This window comes from Chrysemys picta, chromosome 13 (assembly GCF_011386835.1).
Source record: "Chrysemys picta bellii isolate R12L10 chromosome 13, ASM1138683v2, whole genome shotgun sequence".
Taxonomy (NCBI): Eukaryota; Metazoa; Chordata; order Testudines; family Emydidae; genus Chrysemys; species Chrysemys picta.
The window spans coordinates 23,376,052-23,396,262 of record NC_088803.1 but is presented as its reverse complement, the minus strand read 5'-3'; the positions used below and the strand labels follow the sequence as shown (position 1 = coordinate 23,396,262).

The 20,211-nt window shown below is 50.6% G+C and overlaps 1 protein-coding gene across 1 annotated transcript in view; it reads left to right on the top strand.

The window, feature by feature from the left end:
• Positions 1-604: 604 nt before the first annotated feature.
• LOC101948544 (fer-1-like protein 4) overlaps positions 605-20,211 on the top strand; it is a 138,246-nt gene continuing 118,639 nt past the window's right edge. The window contains exons 1-2 of the mRNA XM_024111627.3: positions 605-737; positions 1,267-1,356. The gene's annotated coding sequence lies outside the window, so the exon portion shown is untranslated. The remainder of the gene's footprint in view (positions 738-1,266; positions 1,357-20,211) is intronic.

Sequence of the window (20,211 nt, the reverse complement as noted above, 5' to 3'; positions counted from 1 at the left end):
AGTCACTGTGTTACTTATGTCGACTTCAGTGGCCTCCAGGAGGTGTCCCACAATACCTCATTGTGACCCCTCTGGTCACCGTTTTGAACTCTGCTGCCCGGCGACCAGGTATGCAGGAATATGTCTCTCCCCCTCCCCCTCCCCTTTAAAGCCCCACGCATAATTGAAATTCCATTTCCTGTTTGGTTGGCATGGAGAGCTCACATAGCAACTGCCCAGCTGACCATGCTGGCTCCATGCAGTAGAGGTGCTCCTCCCCGAGTACACAGGAGGTGGTGGATCTCCTGGGTCTGTGAGGAGAGGAGGCTGTGCAGGCACAGCTCCGATCCAGCCATAGGAACTTCGATATCTATGGCCAGATCGCTTGGGGCATGGGGGAGAAGGGTTACAACAGGGACACGTAGCAGTGCCATGTGAAAATCAAGGAGCTGTGACAGGCGTACCAGAAGGGAAGGGAGCCAAACAGTCGCTCTGGTGTGGAGCTGCTGACCTGCCACTTCAAGGAACTGCATGCCATCCTCGGCAGTGACCCCACCCCCACTGCCCTTGGGGATACTTTGGGGGAGCTGGAGTCACAGGCCACTGAAGTGAACCCTGAGGAGGAGGAGTATGGGGGACAGGCGACCGGAGGGTGTCCAGTGGAGCAGCAAGCCAGGACCTCTTTTTGACTCCTGAGCAGAAGAGCCACTCCCAGCAGTACAGCACTGGTGAGCCTGATGCAGGGGAAGGGACCTCTGGTAAGTATGCAGTCTGCTTCAGTATTGCAGGGACACGTGTTCAGGTACAATTTTTTAAATCAGGCTAGAAGAGGTGGTGAAATAAACAGTGGAGGTACAGTGGCTATCTGCTTCTCATTCCCTGTACAGCTAGGCAGAGGGGGTCCGGCGGAACAGTTCATTTATGTGCCCCAGGACGTCCCGTGAATCCTTCATAGAGATCTCAAGGAAACTTTGCTGGAGGTAGTCTGCAATCCTCTGCCAAAGGTTTCTGGGGAGGGCTGCCTTACTTCTACCACGGCAGTAGGACACTTTCCCATGCCAGTCAGCAGTTACTTCAGCAGGCATCATTGCAGCACACAGACTAGCAGCATATGGACACAGTCTGCAGCAGAACGACCCCTCTCCCCCGGGCCGTACTCACCATGGCTGGGACTGCCGCTGTGCTCTGTGAATCCCAAGGAGAAGTGAGAATGTTGTGCTTGTAACTTGTGTGGCTCAAGGGGAGTGAATGCACTCACAATAGTATCTCTGTCCATTATTTCTTTAGCCGCTCCAAATGTGGCCTTGAGGGTCTCTCCCTCCACACTAGTGGAGCAGCTTGGCCAGATACGGAGGAGAAAGAGGAGGACAAGGAAATGTAAGCAAAAATTACTTTTACTGTTAATTTTTCGCAATATCACCCATTGGTACATCTTTTCCCGTAATCTTAGGGCATCGGGTTAGTCTTCGGTCACTTACTTATGTCAGCATTTCTTAGCTCCAAGGCCTAGTATGGCTAAATCAGCATGGCAGCTCTGTGCGCTGCCTCTGCCCATAGGCACCGCCCCTGCAGCTCCCATTGTTAATGGTTCCCGGCCAATGGGCACTGCGGAGCGGGTGCTTAGGGCGAGAGCAGCGCGCAGAGGCCCCCTGGCCACGCCTCCGCCTAGGAACCGAGGGACATGTCGCTGCTTCTGGGGAGCTGTGCGGAGCCAGTTAGGGAGCCTGCCAGCCTCGCCAGCCGCCCTCCCCAGCAGCAGCAAATCCTACAGTTTAACCCTATTTAACATACAATGATGATCTATGACATAACATGTTAGTTAATCATAACCACACAACAAACTAAAATTATTGAGTACAGAAAGAAATGTACCAGAATGTCCTGCAAGCCTCTGGTGCTTCAGATTCTGAGCACAGGGCTTGAAGAGTCACACTCAAGGACAGAATGCAGAGGGATAGCAGGGTCAGGAGAAACAGGCAGTATGAGATGACAGTGCTGCTCAGGGAGCAAACAGACATGCTGCGGTCTCTGATTGAACCTCAGGCTGAACAGATCTGTGCTTGCCTCCTCCTGCAGCCCATAGAGAACTGCATTACAGGACCTCCCTAAACTCCCCCCCACATTCCACATATCTTCCGGGGCAGCAGCACTACCCCTATCACTCCAGCTGGAGGGAGAGTACATGCAATCACAGCCACACATAGAATCATAGAATATCAGGGTTGGAAGGGACCTCAGGAGGTCATCTAGTCCAACCCCCTGCTCAAAGCAGGACCAATTCCCAACTAAATCATCCCAGCCAGGGCTTTGTCAAGCCTGACCTTAAAAACCTCTAAGGAAGGAGATTCCACCACCTCCCTAGGGAACCCATTCCAGTGCTTCACCACCCTCCTAGTGAAATAGTGTTTCCTAATATCCAACCTAGACCTCCCCCACTGCAACTTGAGACCATTGCTCCTTGTTTTGTCATCTGGTACCACTGAGAACAGTCTAGATCCATCCTCTTTGGAACCCCCCTTCAGGTAGTTGAAAGTAGCTATCAAATCCCCCCTCATTCTTCTCTTCTGCAGACTAAACGATCCCAGTTCCCTCAGCCTCTCCTCATAAGTGATGTGCTCCAGTCCCCTAATCATTTTTGTTGCCCTCCGCTGGACTCTTTCCAATTTTTCCACATCCTTCTTGTAGTGTGGGGCCCAAAACTGGACACAGTACTCCAGATGAGGCCTCACCAATGTCGAACAGAGGGGAATGATCACGTCCCTCGATCTGCTGGCAATGCCCCTATTTATACAGCCCAAAATGCCGTTAGCCTTCCTGGCCACAAGGGCACACTGTTGACTCATATCCACATCCCGATCTGTGAGAGACACGGGTGGTGTATGTGTTTGTGAAATGGAAATGACTATTCTTTCCCCTGCAAAGGTACTTTCCCTGTATTTATAAGGTTTTGTTCAGTTTTAAATGTGTCTGTTTGCCTGGGTTTGGAATAAAAGTCTGTTTATGGAAACTTAATTCATCTTTATTAGTCCACCGCATATGGTGGCTGGAGCTGATGTTCACAGATAATAGCAATAGGTGCATTTGGCTTGGCTTGTTTAGCCTAACCAAAAGAAGGCTGAGGGGAGATATGATTGCTCTCTATAAATATATCAGAGGAATAAATACCAGGGAGGGAGAGGAATTATTTAAGCTCAGTATCAATGTGGACACACGAACAAATGGATATAAACTGACCATCAGGAAGTTTAGACTTGAAATTAGACGAAGGTTTCTAACCATCAGAGGAATGAAGTTCTGGAACAGCCTCCCAAGGGGAGCAGTGGGGGCAAAAGACATATCTGGCTTCAAGACTAAGCTTGATAAGTTTATGGAGGGGATGGTATAATTGGATAGCCTAATTTTGGCAATTAATTGGTCTTTGACTATTAGCGGTAAATATGCCCAATGGCCGGTGATGGGATGTTAGATGGGGTGGGATCTGAGTTACTACAGAGAATTCTTTCCTGGGTGTCTGGCTGGTGAGTCTTGCCCACATGCTCAGGGTTTAACTGATCGCCATACTTGGGGTCGGGAAGGAATTTTCCTTCAGGGCAGATTGGCAGAGGCCCTGGGGGGTTTTCATCTTCCTCTGCAGCATGGGGCATGGGTCATTTGCTGGAAGATTCTCTGCATCTTGAATTCTTTAAACCATGATTTGAGGACTTCAATGGCTCAGATAGGTTTGATACAGGAGTGGGTCGGTGAGATTCTGTGGCCTGTATTGTGCAGGAGGTCAGACTAGATGATCATAATGGTCCCTTCTGACCTTAAAGTCTATGATTCTATGATTTGCACTGTTCTGTTACCACACCCAGAGCACTCATTACAAGGTTCATATTGGGGCAAAAAGCAATGCCAGGCACAGCACACTACAGCAACACTCACCACTGTGGCTCATTGTTAAAATGGTCCTTGAAGCCCCACTGAGCCATATAGCTCCCCGCTGAGCTCTTCTTATAGCTGCTCTAAATCAGCAGAGAGACTTTTCACCTCCACCCCTGCGGAAACTTCTCCCCCTTTGCCTCACAGATATTATGAAGCACCCAGCAGGTAGCTATGACCATGGGGATATTTTCTTCACTGAGGTCTAATCTCATGAGTAGACATGACCAGCAGCCTTTCAAACAGCCAAAGGCACATCGAGCTCAGCTGTCATTCTGCACCTGCTAAACCTGTTGTTGAAGCGCTCCTTGCTGCTGCCCTGGTGGCCCCCCACTTCTAGGGACCTTCTGGCGGCGGCACTCCAAAGGCAGCGGGCCAGTGCCAGGCCGCATCTGGCATTTCTTGCCCCCTGCATGGCCAGCCTTTTTGGGGGGAGGCCTAACCTCTTATACATGCCACCCATGAGAATGGGAGATAACTGGCTGGGCAGCAGCGCTGCTGAGAGGGCTCTGGGAGATCTAGCGGATCACAACCTCAACGATGCGATGCTGTTGCAAAAAAAGCAAATGCAATTTTGGGATGCAAGTCACAGGAGGTGATAGTACCGCTCTACTCAGCACTGGTTAGGCCTTAGCTGCAGTACTGTGTCCAATTTTGCTCACCACTATATAGAAAGGATGTAGAGAAACTGGAAAGGATCCAGAGGCAAGTGACAAAGATGATCAAAAGGATGAAATGCAGCCATCTGAGCAAAGGCTGAAGGAACTGGGCATGTTTAGTTTGGAAAAGAGGAGATTAAGGAGGATATGATCATGGTCTTCAAATACTTGAAAGGCTGCTATAAAAAAGATGGAGAAAAGTTGTTCTCTCTTGCCACAGAGGGAAGGACAAGAGGCTATGAGTTCAAACTACAGTAGAGCAGATTTAGGAAAAAAACTCAGGAAAAACTTCATATCTGTAAGAACAGTAGGACAATGGAACAGATGCCTTGGGAAGTTGTGGAAGCTCCTTCATTGGAGGCTTTCAAAAGGAGGCTGGAGAGCCGTCTGTCTTGGATGGTTTAGACACAACAGATCCCGCATCTTGGGAGGGGGGTTAGACTAAGCTTGGGGGAGAGGTAGATATGCTGGAGGGTAGGGATAGGGTCCAGAGTGATCTAGACAAAATGGAGGATTGGGCCAAAAGAAATCTGATGAGGTTCAACAAGGACAAGTGCAGAGTCCTGCACTTAGAAAGAAAGAATCCCATGCACCGCTACAGGCTGGGGACCGACTGGCTAAGCAGCAGCTCTGCAGAAAAGGACCTGGGGATTACAGTGGATAAGAAGCTGGATATGAGTCAACAGTGTGCCCTTGTTGCCAAGAAGGCTAATAGCATATTGGGCTGCATTAGTAGGCGCATTGCCAGCAGATCGAGGGAAGTGAGTATTCCCCTGTATTCAGCATTGGTGAGGCCACATCTGGAGTATTGCGTCCAGGTTTGGGTCCCCCTGTACAGAAAGGATGTGGACAAATTGGAGAGAGTCCAGCGGAGGGCAACGAAAATGATCAGGGGGCTGGAGCACATGACTTATCAGGAGAGGCTGAAGGAACTGGGCTTGTTTAGTCTGGAAAAGAGAAGAGTGAGAGGGGATTTGATAGGAGCCTTCAACTACCTGAAGGGGGGTTCCAAAGAAGGGGGGGTTGGCTGTTCTCAGTGGTGGCAGATGACAGAACAAGGAGTAATGGTCTCAAGTTGCAGTGGGGGAGGTCTAGGTTGGATATTAGGAAAAATATTTCAGTAGGAGGGTGGTGAAGCACTGGAATGGGTTCCCTAGGGAGGTGGTGGAATCTCCATCCTTAAAGGTTTATAAGGCCCACCTTGACAAAGCCCTGGCTGGGATCATTTAGTTGGTGTTGGTCCTGCTTTGGACTAGATGACCTCCTGAGGTCCCTTCCAACCTTAATCTTCTATGATTCTATGACTAGATGACCCTTGCGGTCCCTTCTATAGTTCTATTTCCTGCACGTTGTCCAGAGTCACAGTCCTTCGTAGCAGGAGGCAATTAATGGCCCTGCACACTTGCATCACAGCAACCCCCACAGTTGATTTCCCAACTCCAAACTGATTCCCGACTGATCGGTAGCAGTCGATGTTGCCAGCTTCCACACAGCGATCACCAGTCACTTTTCCACCAGGAGTGCAGCTGCATTGGTGGTGCTGCGCTGGAGGGTTGGGGCGAGCTTTGCACACAATTCCATGAATGTGGCTTTGTGCAGCCGAAAGTTCTGCTGGCATCCCACACCTGCATAACGATGTGATCCCACCAGTCTGCTTGTTTCTTGGGCCCAGAAACAGCGGTCCACTGTGTGCAGCTGCTCTGTGAATGCCAACATCACCCTTGAGTTGTTTCTTTCCATGGTGCATAGCAAGGCAGCTGCAGGGTATCATCATATTCTGTCTTGCAGCTCTGGAAACACTGCAGGTTCAGGCGTGTTGTGTTCGTAACACTCATAACAGTACAGCAGAGCAGTGCACAGGTTTGTGGGGCTTTTGAAAAGAGGCGTGAAATGTGATAGGATGCCCATGGAATGATGGGATGGAGAAAACTGCCTCAAGGGATGCTTAACTCATGTTCCCACTCATGCTGCGGGACTCGTTTCCCCCAGGAGGCATTGCAAACCCCTCCAAAACACTTTGCGCTAGAAGGTGATGAGTCGCACAGAGGGGTAGCTACCCACAATGCACTGCGCTCTACATCAGTGGTAACGCTGCTAGTGAGGACACGCACTGCTGACACAAGGAGCGTAGTGTGAATGTGCAAAAACAATTAATTACTGTGGGGGCTGTACGTCAACGTAACTAAGGTCTACTTAATTTTGTGGTGTAGACATGGCCTGTGTGAGTGACTCTGTGCATGCTAAGGTGGGTTAACAACATACCATTTTCCTACTGAAGACAAGGCCTAAAGGAGTCCAGGCACATGTTCTGATATGGAGGAGAAGGGGAGGCGGTGCTGTACCCACTGCCTAGCGGAGGAGGATGCTCTCCGGTACTTGAAGTTTCTTCCATTTAGCAGACAAAGGCACAATGAGATCCACCAGCTGGAAGTTGAAGTCAGCAAAATTGAAACTGGAAATATGATGTCGCTTGTGCAGTGAGGATAATCAGTCATTGGAACAGATTGTCCAGGGACGGGGTAAATTCTCCATCAGGTTAAATCCAAATCAGAGGGCTCTTGCTACAAGCTCTGCTCTGGCTCAACCAGGCGTTCTGGACTGGCTGCAGGAACCCTGGGGCAGGGTCTCTGGCCTGTGTTCCACAGGATGTCAGAGCAGATGATCAAACTGACCTCTCCTGCCCTTAAAAAAACTATCAAGTCTGAGCATTTCAAGGGCAAAAATGGGTTCTTCAAAGGCTCAGGGCTAAGTCATGTCTGGCCCAGGAGATTCACTGAGGAGGGGGCTGGTGCCATCACAAGCACAGAATCTCACCCCCTGTAACAAGGGCCCCTTTTGGCCACAGCATTGCACCGGGAGCTCCTGTTGGGCTCATTATCTAGTATATAGTCCCCCAGCTTGTAAGTCTGGCCAATATTTGTTGTTCCTAGGTGTTCCAGGATGAGAAACCATTCAAGTATAAGGTGACCATAAGCTGCTAGAGAGCAGTTTTTAAAAGTCACTGCTAGAGGCCCCAATATGCCTTTAAGCACATGCTACTGGAACTGCAACTTAGGTGCACATTGCAAGAAAGGGATTGAGATGTACATAGCTGGGTGCTTATCCAGCAGGGCCGCCCGGGGGGGGGAGGGGGCAAGTGGGGCAATTTTCCCCAGGCCCCGGGCCCCGCGACCCCGGGCCAAGAATCCCTTTCCTGGCTAGAGGCACTGTTTTACTTACCCAACAGCGGTCCGGGTCTTCGGCGGCATTTTGGCGGTGGGGGGCCCTTCATTCGCTCCGGGTCTTTGGCGGCATTTCGGCGGCGAGTCCTTCAGTGCTGCTGAAGACACGGAGCGACTGAAGGACCTGCCGCCACCACTGCAGACTCGGAGCGCCGCCCGGTGAGTATGTCCACTCCCTCGCTTTGCCCCAGGCCCCCTGAATCCTCTGGGCAGCCCTGTTATCCAGACCTGCCTTGCGGCATGAAAAAACGGCAACTGGACATGAATATGAGATCCTCAGCCTGATAGAAAGCAACACTCAAGTGATTGCCTGTTAGGGTTCATTTCCCCTGAACCATCTGGCACTGGCCATGGCAGGATACTGGGCTAAGTGGATCATTGGTCTGACCCAGTATGGTTATTCTTTTGTTCTTAGCAACTAAGCCAGTGTTATATGCCAATTTCCAGGCATGGCTAGACAGAATCCAAGGGACAAACCGATACAAGATTTACAAGTGCTCACGTCTGCCCTTCTGTCAGGATGGCCAGACACCAAGGGAAAGTCCCCCCTGGCCTCTCAAGAACCCCAGAACTAGCAAGATGAGGTGAGTGTACAAGACAGCATAGTATATAAAGGCAACTGAGCCTTGATCCAGAAAGGGACTTAGGAATTGTGATGCTGAGCCTAACTTTTCAGTGCCTAGAAAATCACTGGAGCAACACTAGGCTCCCTGTGCAACGCATGGGGAGAGGCGCCTTAGCATGTGACCCACACAGTCAGCATGTCTAAGCTAGCCAGCGGGGGACGATGATGAGGGATGTATTAAAAACCCCACTCCTCTGAGAGAGAGAGAGGCTCCGGAGCCAGGGCTGCAGGCAAGCACCTGTCTCTGGCTGTGATCTATGAACTGGGGGAAGATGATGTTTATCTCTACAGGATTGGGCCCTGCAGGGAACACAGGTGGGTATTCAGAGGCCACTTAACTCCATGCAAAATAGCAGGGGGGGCCTCCCTTACAACCCCTATTCCAGTGGCTAGGATACTGCCCTGGGCTGTAGTCCAGATCCCCTCTGCCTACTGAGGAGAAGGGGTTTGAACAGGGGTCTCCTCTCTCTCAGGTGAGGGCACGAGCCGCTGGGCCGGAGAGTGAGTTTCATTGTCTCTGGCCCAAATCGTATTTAATGAAAGTGGAACAACATCAGTAGGTGTCAAGGTTCCTTCCCCACTCTGAACTTTAGGGTACAGATGTGGGGGCCTGCATGAAAACTTCTAAGCTTAACTACCAGCTTAGATCTGCTTTTGCTGCCACCACCCAAATGATTTATGAGTTATTTGGGAAACTCTGTCTTCCCCCCCAAAAAACCTTTCCCTCCCTGGGTAGCCTTGGGAGACTCTTCCACCAATTCCCTGGTGAACACCAATCCAAACCCCTTGGATCTTAAAACAAGGAAAAATCAATCAGGTTCTTTAAAAGAAGGCTTTTAATTAAAGAAAGAAAGGTAAAAATCATTTCTGTAAAATCAGGATGGAAAATAACTTTACAGGGTAATCAGATTCAAAGAGCCCAGAGGAACCCTCTCTAGCCTTAAGTTCAAAGCTACAGCAAACAGAGATAAACACTCTAGCAAAAGGTACATTTACAAGTTGAGAAAACAAAGATAAAACTAACACGCCTTGCCTGGCTGTTACTTACAAGTTTGAAATATGAGAGACTTGTTCAGAAAGATTTGGAGAGCATGGATTGATGTCTGGTCCCTCTTAGTCCCAAGAGCGAACAACCACCAAAACAAAGAGCACAAACAAAAGCCTTCCCCCCACCAAGATTTGAAAGTATCTTGTCCCCTTATTGGTCCTTTGGGTCAGGTGTCAGCCAGGTTACCTGAGCTTCTTAACCCTTTACAGGTAAAAGGATTTTGGAGTCTCTGGCCAGGAGGGATTTTATAGTATTGTACTCAGGAGGGCTGTTACCCTTCCCTTTATAGTTATGACAGTAGGCGAGAGAGAGATTCCGAGGAATGGCTCCTGCAATCTCTCCTGCTGACATGGCTCCACTAAACAGTTACATATTAATTGGGCCAGAGGAAGACAGAGTCCTTTTACAGCCCAGTGCTTAGTGCTCTCAGCTGAGAGATGGCAGATGCTGTTCAAACCCTTCTCCCCAGGCAGATGGGGGACCTGAACCAATGGTCTGCCATGTCCCAGCTGAGCACCTCACTACTGGGCTAACGGAAAGCCTTTTTGTCTCTCTTCATCCTCCTTCATTCCACCCCTCCCCGCCCCCACCAACTTGTGCCTGTGCAGGTAGGCAGCCCCTGAGTGTGCCCACCAGCTGGGGCCTGCAGGGTGGATAGGATTTGCCTGCCTAGCTTCTCCTGGGTCCTGGATCAGTCTGGGGCTGAGGTGTCTGGGGGCCTGCAGAGAGGCAGCAGTGCTCATGCCCAGAGGCAGAAACACAGGAGCCTATAGGTGGCAGCTGAGAGGGAGTTTTGTGAATTGCAGTGCACCTAAAAATGGGACTTAGGTGCCTAAATCTGGGGGTTAGGCACCCGAGTACCTTTGTGCATCTAGTCCTAGAATCATCATACCCAGATCACTGAGAGAAAACACCCTGAAGAACACATCTGAACCGTCCTGGACTAGAAGGCTGTATCTGGGAAACCAAAGATGCTATATACTGGCCAAACATGACCAAGGATGTCTGAGAGCTGGTGAGCAGCTGTGATTCATATGGGGAAATGCAGGCCAAGCAGCAAAACCAGACAATGAAAATGCGCAGTGTTCCTAACAGACCTTGGAGCAAAGGAGGAATGGACCTTTCAACACAAACCACAGAAGCCACCTCATTATTGTACTAGTCAGACTTCTGGGAACTACATGACCTGTCCCAGTCAAAGCAATGAAGCATTTCCGCAGACCCGGGACCCAAGCCGTGTAGTTTCAGATAACAGATTCCATTTCACTTGCTGGGAGTGAGTTTTTACAACTTATCTGGTAATGGGAATTCAGTCATATCATATCATCACCGTACCAGCAACAGGGAAATGACAAAGCCGAACTGGCAGTTAAAATTGCTAAAACTCTGTTTGGTGTCCCTAGCCTGTGGTTGCCAGAAGCTGGAAATGGGCAACGGGATGGATCACTTGATGATTACCTGTTCTGTTCATTCCCTCTGGGGCACCTGGCATTGGCAACTGTCGGAAGACAGGATACTGGGCTAGATGGACCTTTGGGCTGACCCAGTGTGGCCGCTTTTATGTTCTATTAAAGAGATCTGCACAAAGTAAAGAAAACGTGTAGCAAGCTATTCCTGAAGGGAGAAACACAGTGCACAGAACAACCCAGTACAGCACTTGATGCCAAGATGCGTGCATCCCTTGGTGCCGATAGCCTCAGCATCACTGCAACTGGCAGTAGTGGAAGGAGCAAAAAGGAAGAGTGACACAAAGGCCAAAGGCTAGTATGACAAACAAGCTAAAGACTTCCCAGAACTACAACCGGAGACCCTGTCAAGACCAAATGATTTCCTCAGGACAAATCATGCACTTGCAAACAAGTTACGTTGAAGAGATGAATCCTTGTTCATATAGCCTAGCAGTGGAGGAGCACGTTTCACTGAAACTGCACATATGAACACAAGACCAAAACATGGATGTGAAGGATGGTGAAATATGCCCTCCACTGAGACTGGATCAGCAGGACATGGAAGAAACCCAGATCAATTTTGGAACAGACCCTCAAAACACCACCCCACCAGAGATCCAGGAACAAGTAGATCATCTGTCAACTCACCCCCTCCAACATCAAACTGCCTGAAGGGATATGCAAGACTTGGTACAATACTAAGACCTGACAGAACAACCCTCCAAGAGGAAAAGACCTTAGTTGCCAAGCACGTTACGAGTGAGTGACAAGAGTTGCTGTCCAGCCATAGACACGCTGTGAACAGTAGGTCTGATAGAATGGGACGTATGTAGCAGGTTATGGGATTCATGTTTAATTTTACTAACTCTGATAAAGGTGACAAAAGGAATGTCACAATAAATGGCTTCCCACTAGGGGGCACTAGAGTCTGGTTATGTCTAGGGACGTGGAGAGCTCAGCTTCTAGTAAGTGCTTGCGGGGAGAGTTTTGTGGCAGGGTCGGCTCTAGGCACCAGCAAAGCAAGCACGTGCTTGGGGCAGCCCATTTGCAGGGGCGGCAGGGATCCAGCATGGGAGCTGAGAACCAACAGGGGGCCCTGGGAACTGTAGTTCCTTGGTTAGCTCCCTGCCTATAGAGCCAGCCCTGGAGCAGGGAAAGAACTACATTTCCCAGCATTCCCTTGGCCACTACCAACAGGAAAGAGGGGGAGGGAGTGAGGTAGCGGAGACCTCATGCTGCAGCCTGCCGTGAATGGAGAGCTGCACTGTGAGTAGGGATACCATATTTTAACATTAAAAAAATAGGACACTCCACAGGGAGGGAGGGTAGCCCCACCCTGCCACCATCCACTCCCTCCAACTGCCCCCCACAGAAACCCCAACCCATCCAACCTTCCCTGTCCCCTGATCACCCCTGCCCCTAACTGCCCCCCAGGACCCCACCCCCTATCTAAGCGCCGCTGCTCCCTGTCCCCTGATCACCCCCTCCCGGGACCCCTGCCCCTAACTGCCCCCAGGACCCCACCCCCTATCTAAGCGCCGCTGCTCCCTGTCCCCTGATCACCCCCTCCCGGGACCCCTGCCCCTAACTGCCCCGCAGGACCTCACCCCCTATCTAAGCGCCGCTGCTCCTTGTCCCCAACTGCCCCCTCCTGAGACCCCCCCAATTTCCGCCCTAGGACTCCACCCCCTACCTGTCCCCTGACAAACCCGCGGACTCCCATGCCTATCCAACCGCTGCCTGTCCCCTGACTGCCCCCCCAACCCCCTGACCCATTTAACCCCCCCTTCTCCCTGCCCCGACTGCCCCCCCCCGAACCTCCGCCCCATCCAACCCCCCAGCCCCCTTACCTTGCCACTCAGACCAGCGTGTCTGGCTCCACGCAGTGCCAGACACACTGCTGCATACATGCTGCCGTGCTCCCCCGCAGAGCCACAGCCCTCTCCCCCCACCCCCCAGCACCTGCCTTCCAGATTTGAACACCTCAAAATTCAGGAGTGCTCAAGGTCAGTTTGGGCAGCTGTTACTTCATTTCTCCCAAATCAAATATACTGGTCCACTGTAACTTGCTGTAGAAAAAGTAGGATAAAATTGAGCAAGAAATGCTTCCCAGTGGTTATCAGGATTGGAATTGCTATTTTCAATAGCCATTGCCTTTTTTTTGTTTGTTTGTGTAAAAGAAAGACAGTGATATTGCATTGGCAAATTCCCCATAGAAAGAAAGAGTGGAAGAAAAGAATAATAAGGGCACCTCAACTTTTCCTCATTTATGTAGGACAGTCTTATAATATGCATCCAGATATCCTCCAATCACACAAGCTGAAAATTGTTCCACTTTACTGCAGTTCTGTAACCACATGGGAACCAATCCTGTCTGTGTTCTGTGCACATCTAAAAGTCCTGCTGAATGACCTGCCGTGGGAGCGAGTTACCAGTGACCCAGGGCTGCGGTGGAAGGAGGGTGCAGGTGGTGGGGGGAGAGAGCCCGGGGCTGGGGTGGCAGGTGGTGTGGGGGGGGAGCAATGGTAGGGAGGAATGAGGGAGCCCAGAGCTGAATCGGCGTGACCAGTGAATTGGCGTGACGCTGCCGAAGGCCGCCTGACTGCCGTGCATGGGGCGGCAAAAAACATAGAGCCGCCCCTGGCCAGCATCACAGGCACGGCCACAGTGCTCTGTCAGCCCTCTCAGAAAGAAGGTCTGCTGCTCTCTGGGGGTTCAGGCCAGGCAGGATCCTGCCCCTTTACCTGCTCAGCATTAGGGGCAGTCAGAATTGTCCGGGATTGGACCAACTCGCATCTGTGCCAGGACCCAATGGAGAGTCCAGCAGGAAAGAAGCTGAGCTTGAATTGCTTTCCCAGGTGGTGCTGCATTTACAGCTGGCTCGCACAGACTGGCACCGGCACAGCAGCTGGTGTCAATTAAAACTGATTTCGTTCGTCTAGTGCTAGCTTGTGTACAGACCAACCCTGGTGTATTCACACGCGGACTGGCACCAGGTTGGCTCAATCAGGTTCGGGAAACTGGTGCCAGTTTGGGTATAGACCAGACCTTCTGTGCTGCTCCCCTGCCTGGTTTGGAGGGGGCGCCACAGGCACTCCTGCCAGTGCCATTATTCCCCTACTGCAGGTGACAGCCACAGGCCTTGGCATTGCTTTTGTGGCGTTCCAGGAAGTGCTTGTGCAATAAAAGAATAAAAGGAAATAACCACAGGCCACCCGCAGGATGATTCACTCCTGAGGAATGGGCAGCTCCGTGTATGCTGAGCAGGACTGTTTACCTATGACGGACTATGCTGTGCTGCTGCTGGCATTCCTTAACTACTAGCCTCAAGGCCAGGCTCTGGGTGGGAAAGCAGGTGAGAGGAGGGGGAGAGCATGACCAACACTCAGGGTGGTGCATCTCCAGGGGCCTGGTGACAATGACCATCCCTGCATTTCTCAGCACAGGAGGTGGAAACTAGAGGGAAGGGCAGTCAGGCCTGGCCTCTGTGTACAATGCAGATTTGGGGCAATCGAAAAGTGTGCGAGCTCCGGTCAAATTCCCGTCAAATTCCCCAAAGTGTTTCAGTCAAAAAATCCATAAAACAAAATGAGAAAAATTAGAAAAATTCAAACTGTTTTGCTCTGAAGTGACTTTTTGTTTTAAAATTTGTTTCAATTAAAAAAATGGGGAAAGGGTGCCCCAAATTGAAGGCTTTTCACGTTGAACTAACCCCATTCAAAAATAAACTTGTAACTGGCAGCGACCAGAAAAATGGGTTACTCACAGCCCACTGAGGAATTGGGTGTAGCCCAGTGCATTTAGAAATGACATTCCTAGCTGGTGGCAAGGACTGGGGCATCGTGCAGGCCACATCCCCCAGGGAGGCCAGCTCTGTGCGTGTAACTAGGCCGCAGTCATTTTGTGTCTTCCAGATGCTCTATTTGTACCTTGTGAGTGTTTGCCCAAAGCTGGAATATTTTGGTCTCCGGAGGGAGCTGCTGTGAGAAGTGGGCTAAGCCCTGGGGCTCAGGCTGCCTCTGATGTTATGGAGCTGTCCCTCCCCGTGGCCATGGTCACAGTGGCCATCCAGCACTGAGGCTAGCTCAGAATGAGCCAGCCAGCTCCTGATGTCAGGGGAGACTGACCCTTGGCCCTTGGGACTGGCCCCCACACACAGTGCAGTTTCTTCCCACCCCCATTCCTGTGTCAGATTCTTTACAGCGGGAAGCTGCTGGGGGCCTGGGGTTGCTCAGCATTATAGGGTTGCTAACCCTCCCGGTTTTGCCGGGAATCTCCTGGAATCAGGCTCTATCTCCCGGCCAAATGGGAGCCAAATCGGGAGATTTTAAGCCGCTAAAAGTTCGGTGGTGCAGCAGGGCTAAGGTAGGCTCCCTGCCTACCCTGGCTTTGCGCTGCTCCCGAAAGCAGCCGGCAAGTCCCTGCAGCCCCTGGGGTGGAGGCCAGGTGGCTCCGCGCACGGCCCCTGCCCCCAGCACCAACTCCGCAGCTCCCATTGGCCAGGAACTGCAGCTAATGGGAGCTGCAGGGGTGGTGCTTATGGGCATGGCCAGTGCGCAGAGCCCCGTGCCCTCCTCACCCAGGGACATGCCAACTGCTTTTGGGAGCAGCACCTGGCCAGGGCAGGCAAGGAGCCTGCCTTAGCTCTGCTGCGCTGCCGCCTGGGAGCTGCCCCAGGTAAGAGCCTCCCGGACGGAGCCTGCACCCCTCATCCCCTCCCGCACCCCAACCCCCAGCCCTGATCCCCCTCCCTCACCCAAACTCCCTCCCAGAGCCTGCAGCCCACACCCCCTCCTGCACCCCTGACCCAGCCCAGAGCCCCCGCCTGCACCCAAATTCCCTCCCAGAGCCTGCACCCCTCACGCCCTTGTGACAATGCGGTTCTGGCGGAATCCAACTGAGAGTGCCAACTCAGGACAAATTGCTCAAACAGGGCAGTTACAGCCCAAGGCTGGGTTTTTTTCCACCTCTAAGGCAAACCAAACCAGCCAGACTAGGAGGACTTCGGTCTCACCCTACTGGCTAACCGCAAGTCTCACAAGCAATCTCCTTAGACACTCCAGTTTCCCAGTATTACCACCAGTGTCACTCGTTATGGGGACAAATGGTTATGAAAACCAATACCCAGTAAAAGAAAAAGGTTCTCCTGATCCCAAAGGACCAAGCCCCAGACCCAGGTCAATATACAAATCAGATCTTACCCACAAATCACGCTGTTGCCAATCCTTTAGAATCTAAAATCTAAAGGTTTATTCATAAAAGGAAAAAGATAGAGATGAGAGTTAGAATTGGTTAAATGGAATCAATTACATATAGTAATGGCAAAGTTCTTGGTTCAGGCTTGCAGCAGCGATAGAATAAACTGCAGGTTTAAATCAAGTCTCTGGAATACATCCCCCGCTGGGATGGGTCCTCAGTCCTTTGTTCAAAGCTTCAGCTTGTACCAAAGTTCCTCCAGAGGTATGAAGCAGGATTGAAGACAAGATGGAGATGAGGCATCAGCCTCATATAGTATTTTCCAGGTGTAAGAACCTCTTTGTTCTGGAGGTCACATGGGCAAGTTCCTGCATACTTTGCTGAGTCTCAAGGCATATTTGCCTTCTCTCAATGGGTCCATTGTATAGCTGATGGTCCTTAATGGGCCATCAAGCAGGCTAGGCAGAGCTAACACCAGTTTGTCTGGGATGTCACCCAGCAGCATAGCATACGTTTGAAATACAGACAGTATAGAGCCAATATTCATAACTTCAACTACAAAATTGATACACACATATAGACAGCATAATCATAACCAGTAAACCATAACCTTGTCTTAGACACCCCATTTGATCCCCTTTATACAAGATTTGCGTGCCACTACAGGACCTTGGTTGCAACAATGATCTATATGGTCCCAAATTATATCAATAACGTCACACCCCTCCCATACCCCAGCCCCCTGCCCCAGCCCCCTCCCACACCCAAACTCCCTCCCAGAGTCTGAACCCCACAACCCCCTCCCACATCCCAATCCCCTGCCCCAGGCTCAGCCTGGAGCCCCACCCACACTCCTAACCCCTTGGCCCTACTCCCCAGCCCAGAGCCCGAACCCCCTGCCCCAGCCTGGTGAAAGTGAGTTGATAGGGGGCTTATTCTTATGGGAACAGGGACTGGGGGTGGGGGAACTGGAATCATGTTTTGCTAAGGGGGGGGGGGAATGGGAACAGGGAGACCGGCAAGGCTCTGTGGTATCAAAGCTGGGAAGGGGAACACCGAGGAAAGAAATTGGAATTATGCTTGCTGGAAGTTCACCCCAATAAACATCAAATTGTTTGCGCCTTTGGACTTCGGGTATTGTTGCTCTCTGTTCATGCGAGAAGGACCAGGGAAGTGAGAGGGTGAAGGAATAAGCCCCCTAACATCTGTGAGTGGGGGAGAGCAAGCAATGGAGGTAGAGGGGATGGAGCAAGTGGGTGGGGTCTCAAGGAAGGGGTGAGGCAAGGGTGTTTGGATTTGTGTGTTTATACAGTTGGCCACCCCACTGAGCAATAACGGTAATAGCTCTGCCCATTAAGGCCTTGGCTTCATGGCTAACACAGGTGGTTTTTCCCTCAAGGTAACTAATGCGTGTGAGCTAACCTGAGGTCAGCACAGTGAAGATCAGGCACTTTACTTTTAGCATAAGGTAAACAGTCCAGGGCTGACCACAATGAGTTCACCTCAGGCTAAAATGAAAGTACCTGGTCTTCACGGTGCCTTTACCTCAGAACAGCTCACCTGCATTAGCTGCCCCTTAGTAAAGACACCATTTTTTAGCACTGACGTGCCCACTGAGGTGAAGGGATCTGTAATGATTTACTTGCAGTTACATGGTTCTGCCACTAGATATCGCTCCAGAAAAGGCTGGGGGCTCTGACAACAGGCAAAGGTAGAAGGTGGCTTGCTCTGTTAGGAGCTAATTGTAGTTCTCCCGAATAGCAGCATTGCCAATTCACTTGTAGCAGAAGTCTCATGATAGCTGGTGTTTTTCTTCAAGCCCCAGCTTCTGGAGTCAGGTGATTAGGTGAGACCCTAAGCTTTCATTAACATTTTTTTAGCCCTTTTGAATCTGGAGAAACACTTGAAAACATGACCCTGGAAACCCAGCCAGCCTATAACAAGTACCCCACTGGATTAGTTTAAAAATCCAATGATTTTGAAGCCAGTCTTCTGATTTTTGAACACTTAGGGTTGGCAATACAGAGGGCCCTGGCTCCCTAGATCTTAACGTAGTATCATAGGCGCACCTGTGAAACAATTGCTTGGTGCCGATTATAAATGACGTGCCTATGTGTCATGTGCTGGAGTGGTCTAGCCACGTGTAACAGACTCACCAGAAGGCCAGTGTGGCAGCGTAGCAGCAGAAGCATCATAGGGTCCTAGCTAATTTTGGGTGAGGGTTCTCAGAGAACCATGCTCAGAAATGCTGGCTAAGCTGTGGGCCTCAACATGCTCTTTTTGAGAACAAAGTCGATGGCCAGGTGAGCCGCACCCTTCTGCCAGGGCTGGAGAAACTGAACATGTGTTCCGAGCGTTCATGTTTGAGGGGTGAGCACAGCCGATGCCTGGGAGATAGTCTGCTGATGATTAGTTGGTCCCTGACTAACAGGCTTTTCCCAGCAGCATGGCCAAAAGCCTGGAGAATCAGTCAAACCTTCCTCAGAAGCCTGTAGGAAGTAGCAGGTGCTGTGACATTGGGGCTCTGTCGCTGAGCGCGTTTGGAACACAATCACAACTGGCATTTCTGGGCAGGATTTTGCGAGAACAGGCCATAATGGTGCAGCACTATTGAAACGGATACACAAAGGGATGCCAGAGGCTTGGGGGGTGGAGCATTGCCTTTTGTCTTAAAGGGGCACTGTCCCTATTGCAAACACCCAGAAATAGCAACCTTGGCAGCGCCATGGAATGGGCAGCCCATGATATAATTTTAGTCACAGCCATTGTGTCCTCACTAGTACATGCAGCCAGACTCTGCTTCTCTCCAGCACTCTGGCTAGTGACCCCGCTGGCACTAAATGCCCCAAGCGGGCTGCTCCAGACAGAGGTTCAGGAAGGCTAAGGAGCCCCAGTTGCTTTCTACTCTGGCCTCTCTGACATCACTCTAAGATTGGATGGACGTCTGAAGTCAAGGGGCCAGGATCCATTGGTGATGCTTCCTATGGCACTAATCACACTGCATTGCGGCATATCTCGCAGATGGTGGATGATGTCAGGGAACTTGGAAGCATGCTGAAGAAGAAGAGTGTCCAAGCGATCGTCTCTGAGATCTTTCCTAATCCTGTCCCACAGGGGAAGGAAGGCAGAAGAGGCGGGAAGTGAACTGCTAGCTATGTCAGTGGTGGAGGGTTTGGGTTTTGTGGAACATTGATCCACCTTCTATGGGGAGAAGGGGCTGTATAGTTTGGTCCCCCCCTCTACTGTAGAAGAGGCCATCCAGTCTCCTCGGGGTCAGGCTGGGTAGAGTAGCCAGGAAAGGGTTAAACTAATAGCAAAAGGGGAGGGTAAAAAGAGGGAAGATACGAGCACTCAGCACAAAATCAAGATGTGGAGAACAAAATTAATCAAGGAGTTGAAAGACATGAAGAGAGGCAATTCTGGTTGTACACCAGTGCTGGGAGCCTGGGTAACTAACAAGAGGAACTGGAGCTGCTCATTTATGAACATAAATTCAATCAAGTGGGTATTACTGAAACCTAGTGGGATAATTCACACAACTGGAATGTTAAAATCAATGGTTGTAACCTATTTAGGAAAGACTGAATGGGCAAAAGAGAAGGGGCAGCGGGCGCCACTCTGTCAAAATTGCATTATCTGTTTCCGAGTCACTGATAACTCAGAAGAAAAATAATCTTGAAATGGTTATGGATCAATGTCCTAACAGAAAAAGATGGGGTATTAGCTGGAGTCTGCTACAGACCCCAGATCACACTGGGAACGGGATCCCTGCTCCTTATGTACCTATCTACAATGTGTAGGGAAAAAAGCTGTGTGATCATGGGAAACTTCAATCTGAGTGAGGAATTCTGGAGGTCTCATACTGCCAATTTCCTAACTCCTAACGCAGCCAGACAGGAAATCTTTATTAGGCCTTGTTGTGACAGATAAAGAAGAACTTTATTAGGCCTTGTTGTGACAGATAAAGAAGAACTGATCACAGAACTAAAAATTAATGGCAGTGTAGATTCAAGTGCTCATGACTTGGTCACATTTGTAATGTTCAAGTCCAGGCCAAGTAATATATATATTACTAGATGCCCAAAAAGTCAGAATCCTACAATCAAGGAAGAAG